The sequence below is a fragment of the Balaenoptera borealis genome, assembly GCF_965194805.1.
Source record: "Balaenoptera borealis genome assembly, chromosome: 4".
NCBI lineage: Eukaryota > Metazoa > Chordata > Mammalia > Artiodactyla > Balaenopteridae > Balaenoptera > Balaenoptera borealis.
The window spans coordinates 8,870,718-8,898,660 of NC_138861.1; the positions used below are offsets into that span (position 1 = coordinate 8,870,718).

The 27,943-nt window shown below is 43.1% G+C and overlaps 1 long non-coding RNA gene across 1 annotated transcript; it reads right to left on the reverse strand.

Moving 5' to 3' along the window:
- Nucleotides 1-4,162: 4,162 nt before the first annotated feature.
- LOC309628611 lies at nt 4,163-27,935 on the reverse strand. Its single transcript, XR_014244578.1, has 2 exons — nt 24,134-27,935; nt 4,163-7,095 (listed from the first exon to the last, which is right to left on the reverse strand). It is a non-coding gene; the product is annotated as an uncharacterized lncRNA (long non-coding RNA).
- Between the last annotated feature and the right edge of the window lie 8 nt (nt 27,936-27,943).

The window sequence follows — 27,943 nt, forward strand, 5'->3', positions numbered from 1 at the left end:
GATGGGATTTGGGCTAGATGAAATTTGCTCTGGGCCCCCTCCCAAAACTGACTTTTCACATCAAGCGTAGAATGAGATTGAGATCAGTATTTCAATTTGAGTTGAAGCTGAGAAACACACACACATAAAAATGTACTCCCTGACCACAGTGGCGAGCTACCAACTAGTGAGGATTTGTGAGGTCAAGATCCTGAGAAGAAGGTGTGGTGCTTCCCCTTAGGAGCAGCTGCTGATTCTCAAGGAGGCTGAGAGGCCGGCTCTCAGGGATGAGAACTTGGAGTTCAGGGCACCCGCAGAGGACGTGTCCTGGTAGACACTCCAGACTTTCCACTGGGATCAGCAAAGTGATCCCAAAGCTGGAAGTGAGCATTCATGGGCGGAGTGGGGAGGGGTGTCTATTGATTTGATCGTCTCCAGCCCTGATAGGTTTAAGACAATCTCTGAGTCCAGATACCCCAGAATGAATTTCCAAGTGTTAAGATACAGCATCTTGGAGATATGTGGTGTCACTGGATCATTCATACACAGCTGGTGAGAGGTAAGTGGGCATAACCACTTTTGAAAACTATTCTGCATTATTAACTATCTTAGAACATACACTCAGTTATGTCACTCAGGCTGTGTAACCATCCAGAGTATAAACTAGAAGGGCTACAAACTCTGTGCACAAAACTACATTTACGAAGGATCAATACAATGCTTTCCACAAGTCCAAACTGAAAATAACCCCAAAGTTCCACAACATTAGAATGCATAAATGAATTACCACCTATTCATACAGTGGGACATTAATCAGCATTGGGTGGGCACTAAGTACTCTTCACCCCAAACCTGAAATGAATCTCAAAAGATGTAACATGGTGTGACAAAAAGCCAGGCACAAAAGAATACACACCGTGTGTGCAGGGAAAAATGACTTCATGGTGCTAGACCTCAGCATTAGTGCTCATATTGGGGGAGGCGGAATGGGCTAGTGATTGGGAGGAAGGTGAGAAGGCTCTAGGGGTGCTGGTAACAATCTATTTCTTCATCTGGGTGGTGGTGTAGGGTTACAGGCTTATGCAGTTTTCTATGTGCATGTCTAATAAAAGCAAAAGTGACCATAAAACCACAGACTATAGAAACAAATTATAGTGAAATATGTTCAGTCTGTTTGGCCCAGGAGGCAAATTTTTGAAAATCAGAAAACTACATGATTGCTTCAGGCATTTAATTAGCTTGTATCAAGCAATTCAAGCAAACATAATGAACAATCAGGATACAAAAATGGGTAAAGAAGATTAACAGATGGCCAATTATGAAGTCAAAGCAGATCATTTTTAATAATTCAGAGACATCAGTGTGAAAAACAAGAGAGATTGTTCTTTGTGCCTTGTCTGATTGGCCAAGATTTGTAAAAGACCACAGACAGGGTAGTGGAGCCAGAAGGAGAGGAAGCCTGGTGGGGTGGGGCGAGCAGAGACTCTGAGCCGGGCTGCGTGGGCTGCGATCCTGGCTCTTCCGTCTGTGGCCCTGTGGCCTCTGACAGGTCAGAAAGGGTTTACAGAGGAGGGGAAGATGTGCGTAGCAGCAGGCCTGGCACATGGCGGTGCTCATGGTACTCAGCTAACAAAGCCCCAGACTTGCCATGCTCAGGATGCTGTGGTCAAAGAACACACCTTCTGTTGTCCCCACTGACAACCTGGCCCAAGCCCCTACTTGTTCCCCTGGGTGCCTGCACCAGCCTCTGACCACCCAGCCCACCACCACCCGCTGGGCCCCTCCAGCCTCCTCCCACCCACACCAGGATCTAATCACACCCTCTCCTGCGGGACTGCCGTTCCCTGCACAGGAACTGCGTCCTTCCCTCAGCTCCGGCTTCTCCCGGCACCAAGCCCTCTGCAGCGCTCAGCCTCCTGCCCTCTTCCTGCAGGTTCAGCCCCTTCTGGCCCCAGTGCCTTTGTACTAGCAGAGCCCTCACTTGTCTCCTGTGCTGCCCAGCTCAGAGCTCACTTGTCCCTTCTTCCTGATCCCAGCTTCCCAACTCCATGAGGAGTCACCTCCCCCAACAAAATGTGCCAGAGCTGTAAGGACAGGGTCAGGAACTCTTTCCGCTCTGGTGTTGTAAATTTACACAGCTTTTGGAAATCTGCCTCCCACACGTGACTGTCAACTCCGTGTGAACCCGCCATGATGGCATCTCCAAATGTCACCTCAGTCCCCGGCTAAGCTGCTGAATGACTAAAACCCTGGCCAGGTTTCTGGTCTCCCTTAGGAACTGAGTGACTTTGGGCAACTTACTTATACTCTGTGTGTGTGCAAGCAGGCAGTGGTGAAGTTGAGGAAGATCAAGTTCATACCGGGCCCCATAGCTCTAATCCCCTTCTCCCCACCTACACACTGATGATGGATTTAAAGTCATTTAAAAATCAAAGTGGACCCAGGTGGCCATTGTCGTTGTGGTTTCAAATGCCTCCCCTCATCACTGAGGACTTGAATTTTCTGAAATGGTTCAAACTGAAGGACACCAGCAGCCGTTTTCAGAAGAGCGTCTGCTAACAGCTCTAGAGGCAACCTTGCGGTTTCACTATCACAGCCACCCCCAACTACGTAATCGTCTCGACCCCAGCCAGCCCTTCCTTGCTTAACAAGCACCTTTACTTCTTGCCAGCTCCAATCCTAATTCTTGATAACCGATTTATGTAATCTTGCAAGTTTTCTGCCATTATAAGCCTTCCCCATTTTGTAGCCTGGCGATGACAATTCAAGTGCATATTCAATCTGGGTCTCCAGGGCTGCAGTTCTAACAACCCCCAAATAAACATCTCTAATTCAATCAGGTCTGGGTTTCTGAAATTTTGTTTGACACCACAAACTGCCTCTGACAGAGACATCCCGGAGGGGGATCCCACAGGGGCTTCAGACCAGCTTCTTTTGTCACAAAAGATACCAGTCTCTCCATCCTTGGGCCCTGGACAGTGTGGGAACTGGGCATCTGCGCTCTCAGCAAGCATTTAGGTGACCTAGGACGAGGCCCGCTGAGGGACTGGGAAACCTAATAAAGGAAGTGTTCTTACATAAGCCAAACCCAAGTCTGGATTCCCTTGGAGGTGGATCCCTAGGCTGGGCCCAGCGCAGGGGATCAGGAAGCCCCCAGTTGTGCCCCCTCCTGGATCCCCACTTATCTGGGGCTGCGGTTCTTTCCTGGTTCACAGAGCCGGGTCCTCAGGCTGCTCTCTCACCAGACGGTGTGGTCCAGGATGTGACCCGGGCTTATGTACACCCCCAGGAGGAGGATGGAGCTATTGGGGTCCCACCCTAAAGACTGTGGCTCCTCCCCCTGGGGAAATGGGGTCCTGTGAGGGAAGAGGGTGTTCAGACCTGCTGCCCAGAAGGGAGCAGAGGGGAGGGGAGGGGGAAGGAGGGGAGGGTCTACTCTGATGAGGTCAGGCACAGTTGGCCCTGGTGATAACAAGGTCTCTTGCACCTCTGTGATCTTCTCATGATCCTCTCAAGGCCACTTAACCCCATCTTTACTGATCAGGAACTGAAATCTGAAAGGCTCTGTGAGGCTGTCCGCTTCTTCCCTGGGGAGGTGTGATGCCAGACCCTCGGGCTCCCCTGCTCTTCTGGGGCACAGTCTCTGGCACCCCGGGCATGTGGAGGGGCCTGCACCCCTCAGGTTCAGGGGTCTGGCTGAGTCCATCCTATGTTCCCTGCGCCCACGGATCAAGTGGGTCCCTAGTCCAGGGTTGGAGGGCCCCCCATCCCAGAGGGGGCAGTGTACACGGGCCAGCTCTGGACGTGCCTGACACACAGAAGAAAAACTGTGCAAAGTCCCAGCCCAGGAGACAGGGGTGCTGATGGTGGTTCATGTTTCCAGCCTGATTTTCTCCAAGAAGTGAAGGCGCTGCTGGGAAGGACCCGTTGGGAAGAAAAGAGCGTCCAGGACGGTGCAGAACGAAGCGGGAAGCCCGGGCCGGGGGCAGCAGTGCGTGCAGTGCGGCGGGAAGCCCGGGCCGGGGGCAGCAGTGCGTGCAGTGCGGCGGGAAGCCCGGGCCGGGGGCCGCAGCCCTGCCCAAGACCCAGTTACCAGCATGCTTTTTCTCACGTCAGGAATATTCTCCTTTGCATAAATAAAGTCTGCACTGGAGAGTGGAAGTGGCAGTGATTGGAAGCGAAATGAGGACTTTACTTTTTATTTGTTGTGATGAGAGCTAAGGGCTTAGTCACACCTTACAGGAAAGGAGAGAGACTGTTGGCCTTACAAGTGCACCAAGCAGACAAAATCAATTAACAAGGTGTGCACTGGACCATGGTTTTGACGTATAAGATTTGCATATTCTAGAATTAATTAGCTAGTTGATGAATACCACAGATATTTATTGAGTGCTTATTAATTAATAACTAGGCACCATTATAGGAGATGGGAATACAGTAACGAACAACAGCAATTCCCCACACTGTCTTGTCTCTGCATCTTTGAAATGATTTTTCCCTCTAATCGGTAAAATGTATCTCTTATTTTCCACCAACCTCCTCTGCAATTCAGAAAACTACTCATTTCCTACTCTCCACATCTCAGTAATGGAACTATCATTTGCCCAAGTGCAAATGCAGAAATTCTTGGAAGAATCTTCGAATTCTCATTCCTTAATCCCAACTAATCAGTCCAACTGCAAGTCCTGTGGGCATTAGATTGAAACTATGTCACTGCACCCCACACCGCTGTCCTAGGGCCCCTGCTCTGGCCCCTCCTCCATAACCCCCCACTTTAAGGCCACAGAATTCTAATGGGAAAAGTTCTTGTTCATGTGATTCCTGGCAAGCAGAGAACTGGTATAAAATCACGGTTGATTCTTGTCAATTTCGCGGCCAAGAACAGAGTCAATAAGCAAAGAAAAGTAAAAAAGAGCTAAAGTCAAGTGACTTGACTTCCAGATCACTTATGAAATTTCTGAAAACAGTGTCAACTGAGTGATAAGGTCTGATGTCCGATTGCTCTGAGTCCAAGTGTGAAGAGGAGACGGACATCGACTCTTCAAATCACCTATCCTAGGAGATTCAACTGTATGGAACGATTGTCCCTTTTAGGCATTTCATCAGGATTCTGGTTTTCCCTACTAGTATTGTTAGTCCTCTGTATTCTAACCCATATGGTATGACAGTGTCACTAACCAGCCCAACAGGGAGCTCATGACGAATAATTTTAGCCTTTGAGAATACACATACTGTCCTAGGGAGAATGTTGGCAGAAACATGAATTTTAAAGGTGCTTTGGTGAGAACTCAGATGGAAATGAGGAACGTGTGACTTGAAACTGGATGAAAGGTGACTCTTGGTATATCGTGGGGGAAAAAGATGGCTGAATTGTGTCCTACAGCTGTGTGGAAAGCAGAGCTTGAGAGGGAATCACATGGATATTTGGCTGAGATTTCCAAGCAATGTGTTGAGGGTGTGTCCTGGTTCCTTCTTGCTGCTTACAGAAAAATGTGAGAGGAGGGACATCGATTAAGGGGACCAGTCAGAAAATAAATAAGTAAATAAAATAAAATAAAAGCAGGACTTGATGATTTTGGAGATCCTCAGCCTACCCAGATTGCAAAAATAGCTAACATTAGGAGAGTCGCTGTTAGACAACGTGTGCTGGAGAGAAGACCAGGGTGTGGCGGCACCACGTTGCTAGGGCAAATTTGAAATCCAGCAGAACAATTTCATGAGCTTTCAAGGTCTGGGAGTAATCCTCTCTGGCTGGGGACCCCACCCTCTGGGTCCAGATAGTTTATACTTTATGGAAATATGGTTAATATACCCTGGTTAACTATTGATGACATTTGATCCACTGCGGGATGTGTTCTTTAACTAACCAGCGTGACAGAACTTTGTGCGTATCAGAACCACGCAAAGCACGAAACGTGTGTGTGTGTGTGTGACTGTGTGTTTCTGGTTGGGACGTACCTCCACCCACCTCTGGTCTTCAGCACGTCACTCCAGTCATCTACGTTGCTCCTAGATCCTCCTCCACAGAAGCCTTTCTCAGTTAAGAGATTTTTCTTCTTTCGTTCCATTGTGTTTAGACATCACACTCCGTGATTTTTTTCTGACGAATCACCAAAATTTCATAATAATAATGCTTTATAATTCTCCTAATGAAAACTGTTTTAAGGCTTATTTTACTTAAAAGAAATATCTTCTATGAACTTATTGAACAAATGCTATCAAATTGAGCCAAAATTATTAACAGTTTCTATGTTTATGTATTTATAAGTTGTATTTGGAAAGTTTTATTTCTAGCCCTCAGTATTAATGTAAATTTCATGAGTGTCTAATTGGACTCAAGAATTGTGGTTAACATTATTTTTTCTTACCCCTTGTTACATATACCTTTACAGCCCCCTTGAGATGAGTGGGGCTTTGCAATTTGTTTCAGAGAACAGAATAAGAGAAAATGTGGGTCCCCTCCTGGTGTTGGCTTTTAAGTCTCAGTGTGCCATTTTAAAGCTCCCTCTTGCTAACCTGAAACAAATAGATGGCCAGAAGTTTCTCCAGAAAAGATGGGTTGGTTCTCACAGAATCGCCATTTGGGATCTGCCACCATGGCGAGCCACGTGCAAGTCCCCAGCACAGATGGAGAGGAGAGCTCTTTTATAGACAGAAAGGACATTGGGAGGGCTGTAGCAAAGAGTTCAGGGTTTCTCACTGATCAAGTCCTTGCCAGGAAAGAAGACATGTCTTTCTGAAACCGTGGCTTTAATCCATTTCACCTGCTTTCACTGATCAAGGTCGTTTTAAGACTTGCATGTCCTCCACAAACAATACGATGTTGGCCCCAGTGATTTTCCAGGGACTTGGAGTCAGCAGTGTCTAGTTCGATCTGAGCCAGTTAAGACTGGATAGGACCATCCATCAACAGATGAATGGAAAAAGAAGATGTGGTGTGTATATATACATACATATATATATATATATATACACACCCACACAATGGAATATTACCCAGTCATAAAAAAGAATGAAATAATGGCATTTATAGCAGCATGATGGACACAGAGATTATCACACTAAGTGAAGTATGTCAGAGAACTCCAAACATCATATATCGCTTATGTGTTGGATCTAAAAAAATAAAGACAAAAAAAAGAAACAAATGAGCTCATTTACAAAACAGAAATAGACTCACAGACATAGAAAACATTCTTATGGTTACCAAAGGGGAAGACGGGGGATAAATTATGAGTTTGGAATCAATATATACACACTGTTATATATCAAATAAATAACGAAATACATAAACAACATGGACCTACTGTATAGTACAGGGAACTACACTCAGTAACTTGTAACAGCCTATAAGAGAAAAGAATCTGTAAAGGAATATATATATGTGTGTATATATATACACACATACATAACCAAATCACATTGCTGTACACCTGAAACTAACACAACACTGTAAATCAACTATACTTCAATTAAAAACAAAAATAGACTACATGAGACCACTGCCCCTCCACTGGTCATGTGCAAGTATAAGATCTAAGACCTTTTGACGTCAGGCAGCCTGAAACTCCAACCTCAGAAGGTTGGGAGGCCTGTAGCTAAGTTACACATGCACAGAAGACCCGTTCCTGCACCTTTTTTCAACCACCTTTCCCAGGCTCCCCAAGCTTCACACCTCACTGCTGCTTTGTTTACAAATACCCTGAGCACCTCACCTGCAGGGAGACCTATATGAGACATGTTCTCCCATCCTCTCACTTGGTGGTCTTGAGAAAAAACTGTCTCTTTGCTGCCCGCATCTCAGCATTCTGACTAGCTGCCCATCCAGCAAATCGAATGTGGTTCAGTAATATTTCTTCTTCCTGTGGGGCTCAGCCATCATCGCTGGGCATGTGAGTTTGCTCACCTGGTCCCTCGACTCTCCTCTTGTTAGTTGCAGTGACCCTGACCCACAGCATCTCAGGGCTGAGGGAGGGAGACCGCTGGGCGGGGCGAGGGAGCGGCGCCCTGCTGACCCGCCTTGCACTTTACACAAGTAAGTACTAGGTTCCGTCTTGCTAAGCAACAGACACGACCACGGCCGAGCATGGCTATCCTGATCGGTGCAGGGTCACTCTCACCTCACTGAAATGGGTTCTCAGAAGCTCTCTGAGCACCTTTCTCACAGTAGAGAGAAATAAACAAATACACAGAAATAAACAAATCACAAATATAGGATGGCAAAACTCTATTGCCAGAAACTGTAAACAGTATACCCACAGGCCTCCAAATATAAGGGTTTTCTAAAATTATGGTGCTTGAGCATTAATGTAATGCAACACATCCATGCGGTATTTTGACTAACGTTATATTCAGACATGATTTTAAACATGAGACAAAAGCAAAACAATTAGAATTCCGAAAAGAATTTGTCTAAAGAAAGACAAACAAAAAGTCAAACGTGATACTTTTTCTACTTTAGATTTTCGTAAGGGGGCTTCAGTGCAGCCTCGGCCACTGCTGAAGAGGGCAGGTCTGCAAGTTGGCACAGTGGCCTCCACCCGCCTTCCGAGAGTCCTGTAGACTAAGCTGACGTGACCACTTATGTGCTGACTTAATGCTGGGAGGAGAGTCTGTCAGCCCAGGCTGGAGGACCTCAGCCGTCATCACGACATCACTGGTCACATTCCCTTCCAAGTGGCTTCCTGCCTTATCTCCTCCACTCCGACCATTCCCTTTAGACATGCTTCTTCATTAGTGCTCGAAACACTTTCAGGCATTAAGTGGGCTTCCCGGTCTCCAACAGTACAGAACGTAAAAGGTCCTTTTCTCCAATATACTGAAAGAATGGTATTTGCACCTTATTTAATAAACTGGTGAATTTCTAGAAATGGAGACTATATAGGAAAATTATAAATGCTGTGAGTGGTGAGTGCCTTTATGAAAATTTGAAAAGACAGTGTTAGAAAAAACTTTAGTTATTATATATTTTATTTTGGAATTGCAAAAGCAGTTTGCATTTGTTTCTTGCAACATTTCTGTAAAATAAGCCTGGTAAATAACATGGTATAGTTAGTGAAACAGAGAAAAGGGCCGTCTTCTAGGTGATAAAAACCAAAACATGCTGCACTAAATTGGCAACTTCCTGTGAATGTACAACTATTTCAAAACCTAAAGTTTAAAACATTCACAACATTCCCGGGGGGCACAGTGGTTAAGAATCCACCTGCCAATGCAGGGGACACAGGTTTGAGCCCTCATCTGGGAAGATCCCACATGCCGCGGAGCAACTAAGCCCATGCGCCACAACTCCTAAGCCTGCGCTCTAGAGCCTGCGAGCCACAACTACTGAGCCCACATGCCACAACTACTGAAGCCCACACACCTATAACCCGTGCTCCGCAACAACAGAAGCCACCACAATGAGAAGCACGCTCACCTCAACGAAGAGTAGCCCCCCGCTCGCAGCAACTAGAGAAAGCCCGCGTGCAGCAACGAAGACCCAATGTAGCCAAAAATAAATAAATAAAATAAAATAAATAAATTTATAAAAAAATAAAAATCTAAAATTTAAAAATTCACAACAAAAACCCATCTAATTCTTGAGATTATATCATCCCACAATAATTAATTGCATAATACTCTCGTGAACCAGAGTTCAAAATATCAACCTGCAAATGTCTCCCAGGTAGGCCTGGTATAAAAATAAGCCCTAAGTTTTTCTTAGAAACTATCAGGGAAAGTACTAATGTATTGATAAAGGAACTGTTAAATTATGAAATGAAACCTCTTCCAACTGATAATTTAGAAAAATACCAATCGTCCTGGATTTTATTGTATCCAAGGCAACACAGGTGTTAAGACCAGAGAAGGATTCCTCAGCTTCCGCCTTTGGGGGACGGCAAGGTCATAGCTTCCAGGGAACAGACTCTTTACAGACACCATGGCCCATTCACCACTGCCTCTTCCTTCCACGTGCCAATAATGCCTGCCAGACACAACCCTCTGAAGGCTCAGGACAGCTGGTAAAAATGTAACATTGTGATATTGTAAGGAAGGAAAGCATGATTTCACCTTTCCTAATGCTACCCCTTTTCTGTCTTCTAAGGTGATAAGTTTGGGGAGCTCAGTTTCAATATCTAGTATCGTATTGAGCTTGAAAATGTTGATCACTTTCTGTAGGCTGAAATGTTTTCAGGAGATCAATCCACTTTTTCTTTAATTCATATGAAAAGACTGCCAGAGTGTTTACGTTTCCAAACTTCTTGCAGACACTTTTAATACATGTGAGGAACTCCAGGTCTGCCTGCATACACCTTTCTGCCATTTCAATCAGTAACTTTTTCAGTGTGGACTCATGCTCTGAGAATTTTACTGTTTTCTTTCGATTTTCTTCTAACTGTAATTTGTAAAGAATTACTTCCTTCTCTTTTCCAAGAAACTCCTAAATTGTTTAAACAACTTAATTTTAAAGCCCCCTTTGATTCTCCACCCTCCACAACAACTCAAGACATTCTGAGACTTGCATTTCTAACACCTTTTCAGTGTCTTCGACTTGTTTTCCAGGGGCTCAGCGTAGCCTTTGAGCCTCCTCCTGTGACAGGCTGCAGCCTGCTCCATGGGTCCCAGGGGGTGATGGTGGGGGTCAGAGGAGACCCTGCACTGGGGACGCAGCAGCTCCAGGTCCTTCTCACAGAACAGGCTCAGAACCTGCTTGCGCTTCTCACACAAGGGTTTCTCTTCCTGGTGTTTCTTCTTGCTCCTCCTGGTGGGAAGCTCCCTTGACAACATCAGGCTTGTGACATAACTGGGTATTCCTCCTGAAGATCTTCTCAGCAGACCCCTTGAGAGAGGGACCGGAAAACTGAGTTTTCTGTTTCCTGGGCGACACTGAGGACCCCTCCCTTGCACCCTGAGTCTATGGGGAGGTGCTCTTGCCAGTTGCCCCGCTCCCAGCCCAGGGTGCCAAAGTTGTCCCCGCTTGGACCTGCTGAAGTCCCCAAGCCTTTCTTGAGTCTGCTTGCCTGAGGCCAAGGGATGCTCAACCGGTCCCTCTCTGCTCTGGGTGAGGAGTGACCCCACATCCCTTCAGCCTGGTGCTGCTTCCCCCTTCCTTGCAGGGCCCATTGCTTGCTCATCCAGGAGGTGGGAACTTGACCTGGTTTCCTTTTATAATTCCTGTAAGTAGCGTCCTTCCTTGGGGTCTTTCCACTTTCTGGAGGGTCAGAGGAAGCTGGAAGTCCTGGTAGGGCACAGTAAGGAGGGTGTAGAAGCTGACTTGTTTAGGGGATATATACCAGATTTGGACTTTGGGAGCAGCACGTATTTTCAAAACATTCTGATGTGTTGAGAGATCCTGGGGTCAGCTCAAACACAAACTACTCTTTTCAGTTGACAGCTAAGTGGTAACAGCTGCAGGATCTTGAACTTCAGCCCTGTGCTCTGCCTCCATCATCTTACTAGAGCCAATCATCTTCTTATCAGCTTATTTACCTAATCCTCCACTCAACTAGCATTAAGTTCTCTTTTACTCACTTAATCATTATAATCCGGGGACAGAGACAATAGCTTTTATCCAAACTGGGGATCCTACCATCTAAGGAGAAGAAACATAAAAAAGCAACGCAGGGACGTCCCTGGTGGTGCAGTGGTTAATAATCTGCCTGCCAGTGCAAAAGTCATGGGTTTGAGCCCTGGTCTGGGAAGATCCCACATGCTGCAGAGCAACTAAGCCTGTGTGCCACAACTACTGAGCCTGTGCTCTAGAGATGGTGAGCCACAACTACTGAGCTTGTGTGCCACAACTACTGAAGCCCATGCGCCTAGAGCCCATGTTCCATAACAAGCCACCACAATGAGAAGCCTGCTCTCCGCAACTAGAGAAAGCCTGCATGCAGCAATGAAGACCCAATGCAACCAAAAATAAATTAATTTTTAAAAAAGCCAATGGATCAATGATGAAATCAAAGAGGAAATAAAAAAGTATCTTGAGACAAATGACAATGAAAACAGAACCACACAAAATCTATGTGATGCAGCAAAAGCAGTCCTTAGAGGGAAGTTCATAGCAATACCAGCCTTCCTCAAAAAACAAGAAAAATTTCCAATGAACAACCTAACCTACTGACTAAAAGAATTAGAAAAAGAAGAACAAAGAAAAGCTAAAGTCAGCAGAAGGAAGACAACAATAAAGATCAGAGAGGAGGTAAATAAAATAAAGATTAAATAAAAACAATAGAAAAAAATCAATAAAATCAAGAACTGGTTCCTTGAAAGCGTAAACAAAATCGACAAACCTCTGGCCAGGCTCGCCAAGAAGAAAAGAGAGAGGACCCACATAAACAAAATAAGTAATGAAAGACAAAAAATAACAACTGATACCGCAGAAATAAAAAAACCACAAGCGAATATTATGAACAGTTATATGTCAACAAGTTGGACAATCTAGAAGAAATGGACAAGTTTCTAGAAACATATATAGCCCACCAAAACTGAATCAAGAAGAAATGGCTAATTTGAACAGACCCATCACTAGAAATTAAATAGAATCTGTGATAGACAAAACTCCCTGCAAACAAAAGTCCAGGACCAGATGGCTTCCTTGTGGAATTCTACCAAACATACAAAGAAGACCTTATACTGACCCTTCTCAAACTCTTCGAAAAGATTTACAAAGAGGGAACACTCCCAAAGTCATTCTATGTAGCCATCATCACCCTGATACTAAACCAGACAAAGACACTACCAAAAAATAATATTACAGGCCAGTATCTCTGATGAGTATAGATTCATAAATTCTCAACAAAATATCAGCAAACCAAATCCAACAACACATAAAAAAGATCATACACCAGGGTCTCAAGGATGGTTTAACATATGCAAATCAATCAATGTGATACATAACAACAAAATAAAAGACAAAAACCACAGGATCATCTCAATAGATGAACAAATTCCATTTGACAAAATTCAACATCCATTCATGATAAAAACTCTTACCAAAGTGGGTATAGAAGCAACATATCTCAACATATTTAAAGCCATTTATGACAAACCTACAGCCAATGTTATACTTAAGGATGAAAGGCTGAAAGCCTTCCTGCTAAAATGTGGAACAAGACAAGGATGCCCACTCTCACCACTTCTATTCAACATAGTATTGGAAGTCCTAGCCACAGCAATTAGAGAAGAAAAAGAAATAAAATGTATCCAAATTGGAGGGGAAGAGGTAATGTTGTCATGATATGGAGATGCCGTGATATTCTATGTAGAAAACCAGAAAGACTCCATACAAAAACTATTAGAACTGGTAAACAAATTCAGCAAAGTAGCAGGACACAAGATTAACATGCAGAAATCTTTGCATTTTTTTTTACACTAACAATGAAATACCAGAAATGGAAAGTAAAAAAAAAAAAAAAAAAAAAAAACCCATTTGAAATCGCATCAAAGAGAATAGAATACTTGGGAATAAAACTGACCAAGGAGGTGGAAGACTTATATGCTGAGAACTATAAAACAGTGATAAAGAAAAATGAAGATGATTCAAGGAAATGGAAAGATGTCCCATGCTCTTGGATAGGAAGAATAAACATTGTTAAAATGGCCATACTACCCAAAGCAATCTACAGATTTAATACAATTGCTATCAAATGACCCATGATATTTTTCACAGAACTAGAACAAATAATCCTAAAATTTATATGGAACCACAAAAGACACAGAATTGCCAAAGCAATCCTGAAGAAAAAGAACAAACCTGGAGGCATAACCCTACCAGACTCCAGAGGAATACTACCAAGCTACAGTAATCAAAACAGTGTAGTACTGGAACAAAAACAGACCAATGGAACAGAATAGAATGCCCAGAAATAAACCCACACACCTGCAGTCAATTAATCTTTGACAAAAAAGGCAAGAATATACAATGGAGAAAAGTCAGTCTCTTCAGCAAGCAGTGTTGAGAAAACTGGATAGTTGCATGTAAATTAATGGTTAGAACACTCCCTCAGACCATACGCAAAAATAAGCTCAAAATGGCTTAAAGACTTAAATGTAAGAAAGGATACCATAAAACTTCTAGAAGAGAACATAGGCAAAATATTCTCTGATATAAATTGTAGCAATGTATTCTTAGGTCAGCCTCCCAAGGCAATAGAAATAAAAGCAAAAATAAACAAATAGGACCCGATCAAACTTATAAGCTTTTGCACAGTGAAGGAAACCATAAACGAACAAAAAGAAAATATATGGACTCAGAGAAAGTATTTGCAAATGATATGACCAATAAGGGCTTAATTTCCACAATATACAGCTCAATGATAAAAAAAAAAAGAAAATATGAGCAGAAGACCTAATTAGACATTTCTACGAAGAAGACATACAGATGGCCAATAGGCACATGAAAAGTTGTTCAGTATTACTAATTATTAGAGAAATGCGAATCAAAACTACAATGAGGTATCACCTCACACCAGTCAGAATGGCCATCACCAAAAAGTCTACAAATAACAAATGCTGGAGAGAGTATGGAGAAAAGGGAAGCCTCCTATACTGTTGGTGGGAATGTAAATTGTTACAGCCACTATGAAGAACAGTATGGAGATTCCTTAAAAAACTAAAAATATGGGCTTCCCTGGTGGCGCAGTGGTTGAGAATCTGCCTGCCAATGCAGGGGACATGGGTTCGAGCCCTGGTCTGGGAAGATCCCACATGCCGCGGAGCAGCTGGGCCCATGAGCCACAATTACTGAGCCTGCACGTCTGGAGCCTGTGCTCTGCAACAAGAGAGGCCACGATAGTGAGAGGTCTGCGCACCGCAATGAAGAGTGGCCCCCGCTTGCCACAACGAGAGAAAGCCCTCGCATAGAAACGAAGACCCAACACAGCCATAAATAAATTAAAAAAAAAAAAAAACTAAAAATATGATCCAGGAATCTCACTCCAGGGCATATATCTGGACAAATCTATAGTTTAGAAGGATACATGCACCCTTCTGTTCATACCAGCACTATTCACAAGAGCCAGAACATGGAAGAAACCTAAATGTCCCTTGATAGATGAATGGATAAAGAAGATATGGTACATATATACAGTGGAATACTACTCTGCCATAAAAAAGAATGAAATTATGCCATTTTCAACAACTTGGATGGACCTAGAGATTATAATACTAAGTGAAGTGAGTCAGGCAGAGAAAGACATTTATCACATGATATCACTCATATGTGGAATCTAAAGCATGATACAAATGAACTTATTTCCAAAACAGAAATAAACTCACTGACATAGAAAACATACTTATGTTTACCACAGGTTAAATGGCATGGGAGAGGAATAAATTAGGAGTTTGGTATTAGCATATACAAACTAGTGTACATAAAATAGAAAAGCAACAAGGACATACAGTATAGCACAGGGAACTATATTCAATATTCTGGAATAAACAATTATGGAAATGAATATGAAAAAGAATAAATATATATATTTCATATGTATATATATACACATATGAAAAATAATATGACTGAATCACTTTGCTGTACACCAGAAACTATCAAAACATTATAAATCAACTATATTTCAATATTTATTTTTTAAAGCAATGCAGTTATTGCCCTGTTTCAGTGTGGATGACCTTCCATTCAGGAGAGGGGGTACGGCTTTTATTTCCATTGTGGACACAAATTCCTGTCCTAAGGACTTGTGCACTGAATAGTGTCTAGCACCATCTGCTGGAGAGCTTTTGAACAACCAAACTGATATGAATAGATGAAAAATAATGCAGGGTGTTCAGTCCTCTACTGGCCACTGCAGCACGTGTCAGAGCTGAATGTTTCCAGCTCTAGGTCTATACTGGAAGTGGTCTCTGCACGTATAGGTGAATGTCCATTATGCCTTCTCAACCACAACTGAGAGAAGTGTTCTCTAACCACACCCCTGCCCCTTTTTTCACTTACTTTGGGTCTTAGAAATTATCCCATATCCACACAAATATTTCAACTTGGGGGGGGTCAACTGTGAGCAAAAAAGCTTAAATGGAAAGCGTTGTATTCATGATGGGAAAAGAAAGCTTTTGGAGGAAGGATATCCTTTCACTAGATCAGCCTTTCCTCCAGTATTCTTTGCTCTCTCATTTTAAAATAAAAGCTACCCTTTATTGAGTACTTTACTATAGTTTAGACCTTCTGCTCTAAGCTGTAGTCAAACTTCTCATGAAAACTTCATGAGAATTCTCTGTTGTAGGAAGAATTGTCTCCCATAGACAAATGTCGAAAGGGAGGCTTAGAGTGGTGATTTACTCGGGGCCACCCAGAGGGAATGTCACTTCTCTGGGCTGTGACAACAGCCTGTCTCTTTCAAAATACTTAGATCTGTACCTTTACTCCTCCTTGACGTGCTAATTCCTGATTTGAGAATATTCTCCCAAAAAAAGTCCCAAAAGAGGTAAAGCATGATTCGTAAGACTTCCATACAAGGAGGATTTATGGAAGGATGAGAGACAAGCCATGTGCAGGGGAAGCAGCATGAGCTTGAGCTTTGGGGTGATCTCAGTTCTCTGCCAAATAAATATAAGTCAAAAGTCACAGTGATGTTTTTAATAGTAAGTGTAGATGTATATTCTCCACGTAACGGGCATAAATCAGTTACTCTGTAAGTTATATTAGCGTTAGATCAGCCTCCCAAAAAAGGAAAATGTTAGGGAATTAGTAGATTATAAAAAACTCAGAGGACAAGGAGACCTTAGCAAGTACTTATCCCAAAACCTTACTTCTAGCTTTCGTTTTTATTTTTTTTAAGGTATGTTATCAACTATACACTTATAGAAGTGCCTAGAACTTAGGTATATTTTTGCTCGATCTGTACACATCATATGGTGTTAAAATCATTTCTAACATTCTGATTTTGAGGAGTGAGAGTGGGTGCAAAGATGGGAAGGAGATTGTTCCACATAATTTAATAATATATCCTCATTAGTTTACTGTACGAAGTAACTCATACAATATGGTAAGGTACAATATTTTTAAAAAGTAACTGTCTGAGTCTGTTCCAAGTCACCAATTCACTTAATCCCAGGAATCGATCTCGCAAGAAGCAAACACTCCTATTTTTCCACACTCTTTTTAAAAATATTTACAAATCTACTGAAAAATGAAAAGAATGGTAAAATTGACACCTATATACCTATCCCTCCAACTGTCAAATGGACACGTTGGTCACAGTGTATTATTTCTCTCCATATATCCATTTTATTTATCTCTTAAATTGTTTTGCTAAAGCATTTGGGAGTTTCAGACACCTGCTAAATATTCAAGTTCAACATCCTAAAAATGAGAACGTCTCCTACAGAATCACAATATCATTACTGTAATGAAGGAATATGTTTTTAATTAATACATAACGTTCATTTCTCCAATCGTTGCAAAGCCATCTTTACATTTATTTTCAAAATTCAGATCTCAATTAATGTTCGTACATTGTCGTTTTGTTTCAGCTATTTTAATCTAGAAAAGTTTCCCTCTTTTAAAAAATATGTTTATCAAGGTATGATTGACAAGCAATGAAGTACACACTAAGGTGCACAGTTTCATGGGGGCTGACATGGTATAATGCATGAAAGCACCAGCACCATCAAGGCAATGAAAACACTCCTCACCCCCCGTATTATCTTCCACCTCGAACACTGCTCCTGCCCCTCCCCCTCTTTGTCTTTCAAGACATCGACTTTTAGGAAAACTTGAGGCCAGGTGTCTCCTGCAGTGTTCCCCATTCTAGATTTGCCTCATTGTTTCCTCGTGATTCAATTCTGATTGAACATCTTTGTCCAGGACATCACCTGGGCGACGCAGAGTTCCTCCCACTGCATCCCATTAGGGGACGCACAATGTCAGTTTGGGCACTTGGTTCAAGTGGTGTCTGGGCATGTCTGCGTGATAAAGGTCCCTTTCTCCTTCATCATCACAGGCCAAGTGGTCTGTCCCTGATACCCTGCTCCCTAACAAAGACTTTGACCACCAGTGAGGATTCCTGCTGGCTCAGTGGTGGCATTGTGGGTAGCAGATGGTGGTTCTCTAATTCTGCATGCCTACACTTCACTGCTGGCATCTTCTCTAAAGAAGACCTTTCCCTCCCTGACTCCGCCTCTGGCCTTTTTAAAGGTACCTCTTGGGCTCGTGAATTCTTTTTTCTCCAATGTGTATAACCCCTTATCTTCTTTGCTGAGGTCCAGAGTGCTCTGCATTGGGCCTGTCGAGGCCTTTGCCCTGCCTCTGCATCCTTCTGGCGGGGCCTCACTAGTCTCCGAACACATCCTTGCTGTCAGACGTGAGCTTTCAGTCTCGTTCTTTCCAACCATTTCTCCATGACACCCTACCTGCCTTTATTGGTGAAGGACATTGAAAAATCAAGATCCGGGGAGTAAAGCCTTTACAATGTTTGGTGTAAAACATTTGAGAATGTACATGTTAAGAACTATGAAGGGTCTGAGATTTGCCTTGGTTCTGAGCTAACAAGTTAGCCTGCCCCTGTGTCCTGGGTGCTGGCGGGACAGTATCATCTCGGATCAGACGCGAAGCGCGTTCTCACTTGCGGCACAGCGGGCAGCACGAGCTCCACGTTAGCATCGGGTCCCCCTGTCCTTTCGCCATGGATGGGCCTAGCCGGATGCTGTGCCCGCAGCAAATCCACAGCACAGCCGAGGAAGCTCCAGGCCAGGACGGCGCCAGCTTCTCTACTGGGCTGCAGGCAAGCCTGTCCAACCTCGCCCCGGAGCGGGGCGTCATCTTTATCATGTCACACAGCAGTCTCTCCTCCTCCCACTGCTCTGGACGGTGACCGTGTATAGACTTTCCTAAGCAGTTCCTCACGCAGGCATCCTTGAAAAGACAGTCCAGAACCAAAGGCAGTCAGTGCCTCTGCTCACGGGGTGTTCAAACACTCAAGAGACTGATAGAGAAAACTCTCCTCATGTTGAACAGACCGAGAAGAAGCGCTGCAATAGGAACTGAGACTATTCTGTGGGCTTGGAAACCTGGGTCTCTGATGACACTATTAAGAAAAATTTGGGGCAGTGGGAGGCGGAGGTGTGGAGAAGGTACAGGGAGGACCCCTCTGCAAGCAGGGTCTGCCCAGGGTCTCCAGTGTGCTGTCCAGACCAGCAGCATCGGGACCATGCACACATGTATTCAACCTACTGATTCTTAAGCCCCACTTCCAACCTACTGAGCAGAAATTCACAGGGTGGGGTGGGGAGTCAAGAAATCAATCCACGTTACAGAAAGCCGACCAGGTGATCCTGGTGCACCCTAACATTTGAGAATCGTTCCTCTGTAAGCTGCACTTGAAGGAAACTAGTATATGTCACCACTAAATAAACGTTTTTGACATAAAAAATTATTCTGAGCAGAAAGCAATTAAGAAGAAAACCCAGAAAATTTTCCTTTTCTGCCTAGAGGTGGGATATAATTTCTCATTTTAGTGGATGCAGATGCTTTAAGCCCAGAGTGGACACCAGAGGAATCTGCGCACAAACCTCACTCCATTTTCTCTTCTGTGGATTTAACTTCCCACATTTTGCTGCCCTTGAAAGCCTAAATCTGCTTCCTATGTCCTCTCTCTTGTCTAAAAATGCACTACTCTTTGTTGAAGCTGCTTTGTAAACTGGGATTCTAAGCCACCATTTGAAGTTCCTTTTCCTTTAGGTTCCTTCAGCTAGGGGGGCACTGCTGCCTTAATTCACTGTTTTCCTCTTGCTTATTTCTGTTTCTTTTTCTTTTTTTTTAAAATTTTATTGAAGTATAGTTGATTTACAATGTCGTTTTAGTTTCAGGTGTACAAGACAGAGATTCAGTTATATATATATAGAACTCTGAACACTCTGAGCTGTTCAGTGCCTCCAACTCAAAACATGCACTAATTGGGGCCCTACAAGCAGTAGCACGAACCATCTCAGATGAAGTAACACTAGCAATTATCCTCTTATCTGTACTCTTAATAAACGGGTCTTTAACCCTAACCACAACACAAGAACAACTATGACTGATCTTCCCATCATGACCACTAGCCATGATATGGTTTATTTCCACCCTAGCAGAAACTAACCGAGCTCCGTTCGACTTAACGGAAGGAGAATCCGAACTCGTACCCGGCTTTAACGTAGAATACTCAGCAGGCCCCTTCGCCATATTTTTCCTAGCAGAATACGCCAACGTTATTATAATAAATATGTTCACAACAATCCTATTTTTAGGAGCATTTCACAACCCATATACACCAGAGCTATACACAATCAACCTCGCCGTTAAAACATTATTACTAACAATATCTTTCCTATGAATTCGAGCATCCTATCCTCGATTCCGATTTGACCAGTTAATACACCTACTCTGAAAAAACTTCCTACCTTTAACGCCAGCCCTGTGCATGTGACACATGTGACACTACCCATCATAACGGCAAGCAACCCCCCACAAACATAAGAAATATGTCTGACAAAAGATTTACTTTGATAGAGTAAATAATAGAGGTTCAAGCCCTCTTATTTCTAGAATTATAGGAATTGAACCTACTCTTGAGAATTCAAAGTTTTCTGTGCTACCATATTACACCACATTCTACAATAAGTTCAACTAAATAAGCTATCGGGCCCATAGCCCGAAAATGTTGGTTTATACCCTTCCCGTACTAATAAACCCCATTACCTCTATCATTATTTTAACAACTGTCGTTTTAGGGACTATAATTGTAATAACCAGCTCCCACTGGTCGCTACCCTGAATTGGATTTGAGATGAATATACAAGCCATTATCCTCATTATAATAAAAACCTTTAACCCACGAGCCATAGAAGCCTCTACTAAGTACTTCCTAACACAAGCCACCGCATCCACACTACTTATAATAGCAGTCATCATTACCCTATTGTACTCCGGCCAGTGAACCATTACAAAAATACTCCAACATCATCAACAGTAATAACAATAGTCCTGGCCATAAAACTGGGACTATCCCCTTTTCACTTTTGAGTGCCCGAAGTAACACAAGGCATCCCATTAACGGCAGGCCTAATCCTATTGACATGACAACAACTTGCACCTCTATCTATCCTTTATCAAATCTCACCATCAATCAACCTAAATCTAATACTATCCCTGTCCATACTCTCCATTCTAATCGGAGGGTGAGAAGGGTTATATCAAACCCAACTCCGAAAAATCATGGCTTACTCATCAATCGCCCACATAGGATGAATAACAGCCGCCTTACTATAAAACCCAACCATACCAACTCTAAACGTAGCAATCGACTTCACAATAACCCTCACTATATTCACACTATTTATTCACAGCTCGGCCACTGCTACACTCTCACTATCACACACACGGAACGAAGCACCTGTAATCACAACCCTCACCATGACCACCCTACTAACAATAGGGGGACTCCCAACACCGTCAGGTTTCATGCCTAAATGAATGATTATTCAAGAAATAGCAAAACACAATAATATTATCTCATCCACACTTATAGCCATCGCAGCACTACTTAACCTGTACTTCTACCTACGACTCACATACCCCACGGCACTGACCATACTCCCCTCCACAAACAACATGAAAATAAAATGACAATTTGACTCTACAAAACCAATAATCCTCCTACCAACCATAATCGAATATCCACAATCCTTCCACCCCTCACACCAATACTATCAGTGTTGGAGTAGGAATTTAGGTTAAATCAGACCAAGAGCCTTCAAAGCCCTCAGCAAGTATAATTTACTTAATTCTGGCCTAATAAGGACTGCAAGACTATATCCTACATCAGTTGAATGCAAATCAAACACTTTAATTCAGCTAAATCCTCACTGGATTGGAGGGATACATCTCCCACGAATTTTTAGTTAACAGCTAAATACCCTAGTCAACTGGCTTCAATCTACTTCTCCCGCTGCAAGAAAAAAAAAAGGTGGGAGAAGCCGCGGCAGGGTTGAAGCTGCTTCTTTGAATTTGCAATTCAATACAAACAATTCACCACAGGGCTTGGCAAAAAGAGGACTTAACCCATCTTTAGATTTACAGTCTAATGCCTGCTAGGCCATCTTACCTATGTTCATAAACCACTGATTATTCTCAACTAACCACAAAGACATCGGTACTTTATACTTGCTATTTGGTGCTTGAGCTGGAATAGTGGGCACTGGCCTGAGCCTATTAATTTTTGCTGCATTAGGTCGACCTGGAACACTGCTCGGAGATGACCAAATTTATAATGTGGTAGTAACAGCCCATGTGTTTGTAATAATTTTCTTTACGGTCACGCCCATCATTATTGTTGGCTTCGGAAACTGGCTGGTGCCTGTGACGATCAGAGCACCTGACATGGCCTTCCCCCATATGAATAACATGAGTTTTTTGACTACTCCCTCCTTCTTTCTTATTGTTACTGGCATCGTCAATAGTTGAAGCCAGGGCAGGTATAGGCTGAACCACCCTTGGCTGGAAACTTAGCACATGCAGGAACTTCGGTTGACCTTACTATTTTTTCCCTATATTTAGCTGGTGTATCTTCAATCCGACAACATCTCCTTACACTTATCAACATCCAACAATTACACATTTTATTATGCAGCATGTCTCGTTTATTGTCCCTAGCTCATTAAGGCTTTCCTCACTGCCGTATCCTCCGTTCTGCATTAGAACAGTGCCTGGCAGATAGTAAGTGCTCGATAACTATTTATTGGGTAAATGCACTTAACTCCAGATCGGAAAAACGTTTGTACAAATCAGCACTGGGCACTGGGAGTCTCAACCCCAGATGCGTAACCGAACTCTTATACATCTTTGAATTTTAGCTTAAACTTCCCTTTGTGAAGGAATAATTATAACTAACATCGTAGTGTGTTTACCATGTGCCAGACACTGCACTATACGCTTTGCGTGTATTATTTGGTGTAATCCTCCCGGCCCTCCAAGGAAAGTACCGTTATTTTGTACGTTCTGCGGAAAAGGAACCCAAGGCTCTAGGAAGCTGCCCATGACGCTGAGTAGGTTAGCCATGAAGTGCAGAGCTCATCTGAGTCTGACCACACCACCGTGCGCGCCACGCGCTGCTGTGACCACGTCAAATGAGGCTGGGCCTAGTTCCTACCTTTCGTTGCGCGTGTAATTGTTTAATGTTTATTTTCCCTGCTAGATTGAGAGCAGGGGACCCTATCTCCTGTTCGCCACTGTGTTCTTAGTACCTAGGTAACAGACAGTCAATGGGTACTTGATGCCATCTCAGTCACCCGCTCACTGCTTAGCTCTCTGCCAGCCTCAATCCCCTGAATTCTTGTTTACAGCATTGGATATTGACTAATGTGTATGGGATGGTGTTTTACGCCATCAAGTGCCTCCCAGAAACCCCTTTGTCCATCTAACACAGGCCGAATAATAAAAGGTAAGAGTCTAAGTCCTCCTCCCTTCCTTAAGGTACACCTATTCTGGGAATTACATTGAAGGTTTCTTTTTTTTTTCTTTTTCATTGTTTTTAACTAAAAGGTGATTTTAAAAATTCCTTTTGGCAATTACTATGGCATAGTAATGTTGCTTTCTGTTGGCTATCTTTTAAATGCACTTTCCTCAGTAACTGTAAGATTTTTCTCTTAATAGGTGCAAACCTCTTACTCTTTTAATATACTAGCTAAAACTATGACTTTTTCCATATGATTAAGATAGAGGGATCAGGGACTTCCCTGGCGGTCCAGTGGTTAAGACTCCACTTTCCAAATTCAGGGGGCACGGGTTTGATCCCTGATTGGGGAATTAAGATCCCACATGCCTGTACAGGGCGGCCAAAAAAAAAAAAAAGAAAAGTAAGAAAGAAAGAAAAAAAGACAGCAGGATCAGTGAAATCAGGTTCAGGAGGAGATTACAAATTATTTTCAGGGCAAAAGTGAAGATCAATTTACGATGTCAAATTGGTGATGGGCAGTAACTGGGAATCATATCCTCTAAGTTCGTTTATCGTGTGATCATCAGCACATTAATTAATCCATGTTTTTCCCCCATCTATAAAATGGCAAAACTAGTAATTTTTTTCTTCATGCTTAACAGAGATGCTGTAGGGGGCTGTTGCCAGCAAAATGCAACACAGATTAAAGGTACCAGAAAGTAAAACACAGCAAGCACTATTACCTTATTTATATCCCACAGGACCAGTTTGCATTTAAGTTTGGCAAATTCATAGGCAGTCAGTCTCCCAATTCCGCGTCCAGCTCCAGTAATCAGGACGATTTCTCCGGTGACTGCTTTTCTCTTCTTAGGAATGAAAAGCTTCAGGAGAGACTCTTAAGGTGCAGATGAGCAGTAAGGACAGAAGCTGGAGGCAGTCCAGAAAGAGCTTCATCCTTCTGGTTGCTGCGAGGTTTTGGTATACTTTCTTTTACCAGTCACTCTAAATTGCTTATTGGGGGTTGTTCCATCAAATACCAGAGAGAGTAAAAGCAAGAACAAGGAAGGGCTCCTTTATCAAAGAGAAACAAACAACCCCGAAACCGTTCCTTCTGCTGGGCTGGGCTTGGTTAGGTCTTTCGCAATTGGCTCAAGCTGCAGTGTGGAGCGACTGCAGGTCAGCTCAGAAATCTGGGAGGGACAAAACCCAGAGGAGAGCAAAGCTTCCTAGTCCTGGGTCCCGCAGCCCCGACTAGGTGTGCAGCCAGAGTCATCTTTTACTCACGTTCTCCTGGTCTCCTGAGCCGATCTTGCAGGGTTAGTTGTCACTCGTTTTGCTAAATTTGATAAATTCCTTTTAAAGTTACAAGGCTAATTGACAGCGTCCACAGTCCAGATGCTTCCTTGAAACTTGATGGTTGCCCTTCCCTAGTTAAGGGATGCAAATGTAGTTTGCTGTCTTTTTTTTTTTTTTTTAATAAATGTATTTATTTATTTTTGGCTGCGTTGGGTCTTCATTGCTGCGCGCGTCTTTCTCTAGTTGCGGTGAGCGGGGGCTACTCTTCATTGCAGTGCGCGGGCTTCTCATTGCGGTGGCTTCTCTTGTTGCGGAGCACAGGCTTCAGTAGTTGTGGCACGCGGGCTCAGCAGTTGTGGCTCACGGGCTCTAGAGCGCAGGTTCAGTAGTTGTGGCGCACGGGCTTAGTTGCTCCGCGGCATGTGGGATCTTCCCGGACCAGGGATCAAACCTGCGCCCTCTGCATTGGGAGCGCAGAGTCTTAACTACTGGACCACCAGGGAAGTCCCTGAGAAATGTAATTTTATTTTTTATTTTTTTAAATTAATTTTTATTGGAGTATAGTTGCTTTACAATGTTGTGTTAGTTTCTACTGTACAGCAAAGTGCATCAGCTATACATATACATATATCCCCTCTTTTCTGCATTTCCTTCCCATTTAGGTCACCACAGTACATTAAGTAGAGTTCCCTGTGCTATACAGTATATTATTAGTTACCTATTTTATACATAGTATCAATATGTATATGTGTCAATCCCAATCTCCCAATTCCTCCCACCTCCTCCTTTCCCCCTTGGTATCCATACATTTGTTCTCTACCTCGGTGTCTCTATTTCTGCTTTGCAGATAAGATCATCTATACCATTTTTCTAGGTTCCACATATATGCATTAATATACAATATTTGTTTTTCTCTGACTTACTTCACTCCATATGACATTCTCTAGGTCCATCCACAAATGACCCAATTTCGTTCCTTTTTATGGTTGAGTAATATTCCATTGTATGTATGTTTACTGGGTATATACCCAGAGAAATGTAATTTTAAATCAATCAGTTTGGAATTTCCTGATCAACACTAGTGAGGTGATCTGCATGATAAACCCCTACCCTTCTCCCAAAAGAAGGTGACCTTGCCTGAAATAATCCTTTCTTTTCTTTTTGACTTCCTTGTCCCCTCCTTCCTGCTTTTAAAAAACCTTCCATTGTACAGCTCCTTGGCGCTCCTTTCTATTTGTTAGATGGGATGATGCCTGATTCATGAATCATTTAATAAAGCCAATTAGGTCTTCAAATTCACTCAGTTGAATTTTGTTTTTTAATACCAGCTTAAGCAGAGGTTAAGGGCGGTCAACAACATTGAGAGCAAAGTTTATCTGACTACAGGAAGCCAAGTCCAAATATTTATTTTTTAAAAAGCAAGCATATTTTAATAATAGAACTTTGCTACCTGGATGGATTGTTAGACATAAACAAAGCTGGACAAGAAAGTGGTAAGGACATATTTTGTTCAGCAATACTACAGTATGAACTGAACTCCACTTCCCTGAATCAGAAGGCTGAAGACATTTCAAAGGCTGGAGTGCGCTAAGGGAAAGTCACTAAGGGGTGGTAAAGGGGTGGGTGGGTGATCCACGTGACTAGGCCATCTGGGTTTGTTAACTGGCATTTGTCAGAGGAGAAAGAAACTTCTATCTTTATGAGAGGAAGCAGTAGCGCAAGCTGAAGAAAGGTAGGTCCTTATCCTCCCTCAAGGACTGGGAGCTAGCACGGAGTTATCTCCCTGACTATCTGCATCTTAGAGAGAGGGGCTCACAAGTCCTTAAGGAAACAGTTCTGGATGGTAGATTTATATCACAAAGGGCAGAGAAAAGAATTTAAATTGCAAGCTTTCTAAAGTAGCTGCTCCAAGAGAGGGCTCTGGGGTCTGTCTGCCTATCCAGGTTTTGCCTGGAACAAATCACAAATTCTTCGGGCAGTGTTGAGCTTTTCTAGGCAGGTATTTTAAAGGGGTGGGGCGCTAGGATCACCCTAGGGGCAAGACCTTAAGCTGCTAGAAGCCATAATAGAGTGATGAAATACAATTTATATTTTAAGGCAGGACAAGAAAAAATTAAACATAAAATTCTCCCTCTGTTTGTTTGGGCCTCCTCCGTCCCTAATGTGCAGTGTGCATCTTTATTACAGTTAACCAGAACTTCTCAAACACGGGAGTGCCCGCTCAACCACAAAGATCATTTTTTTCCATTTATTCTGACCCTAGCAATGTAACTTCTTAAAAGAACAGTGTCCTTTCCCAGCTCTTTAGGTGAGGGGGCGTGGGGTGGATAGGGATTAGATGCTTGCTTGGCATGTGCTTACCTGGACTATGTATCTTTGGTGAAGTTTATGTAAAATATTAGTCGGTCATTTTGATGTATGATCCTTTGTTTCAAAAATGTATATGACTGTGCCTTCGACTTCTAACAGGCAGAATGGTCCTCAGAGCTTCCTGAGACTGCTTCCTGTGTTATCACCATCAGTTTGGCTCAAATAAAATTCCCTTTTTTTCTTCTTAACTTGACAGTTAATTGAATTTTCCTCAGCAAGAGTTTGGACAAGTCTCAGTGCAGAGGTTCAGAGGGAGCCTTCATATGCCGAGAGCTCTACAGCCTTCAGAACAGTTGTTAAGGTTTGATAAATCTGGTTTTTGAGATGGTCAAAAGTTTTATACGGTCTGTGTCGACACCACACCACAGAACCAGTGGCTTATGCACTTGCAAGTTATATATTTCCACACATTAATAACACAACGAATATCAACCATGAAAACCACATTACAAACTTCTGAACAATCTTGATTTCCAATTTCCCGTGTGGCCAAGTTTTGCCCCTGCAGTTATCTCGCGTCTTAACCCTCGGTTTCTCTTCCAGGCTCTGTGTCTATCTCACAACTGGTTTACTCCTCCGCGGGTTGGGACTTTTACCCATTGCAGTGAACAACTTGGTAGAAAAGGAAGAGGAAAGCCTCGGATGCGGGGATTGCAAGTCTCTCACCTGCCTCCTTTCCCTGCAACCACTCATAACTCAGATATGGCTGGGACACGCGTGGCTCACTACATCAGCCGCCTGTAACCCCTTCCTGCCGGAACAGCCAGGACGACACACTTCTCTCAACCCCCTTTCTTTCTTTCCCTTTCCAATTCTTCGGCTCCTTTCACTTTCCGCTTCTCTCTTTTGCTTTCTCGGCGCTTCCCCAGCCGCCTCCCCAACCTGGT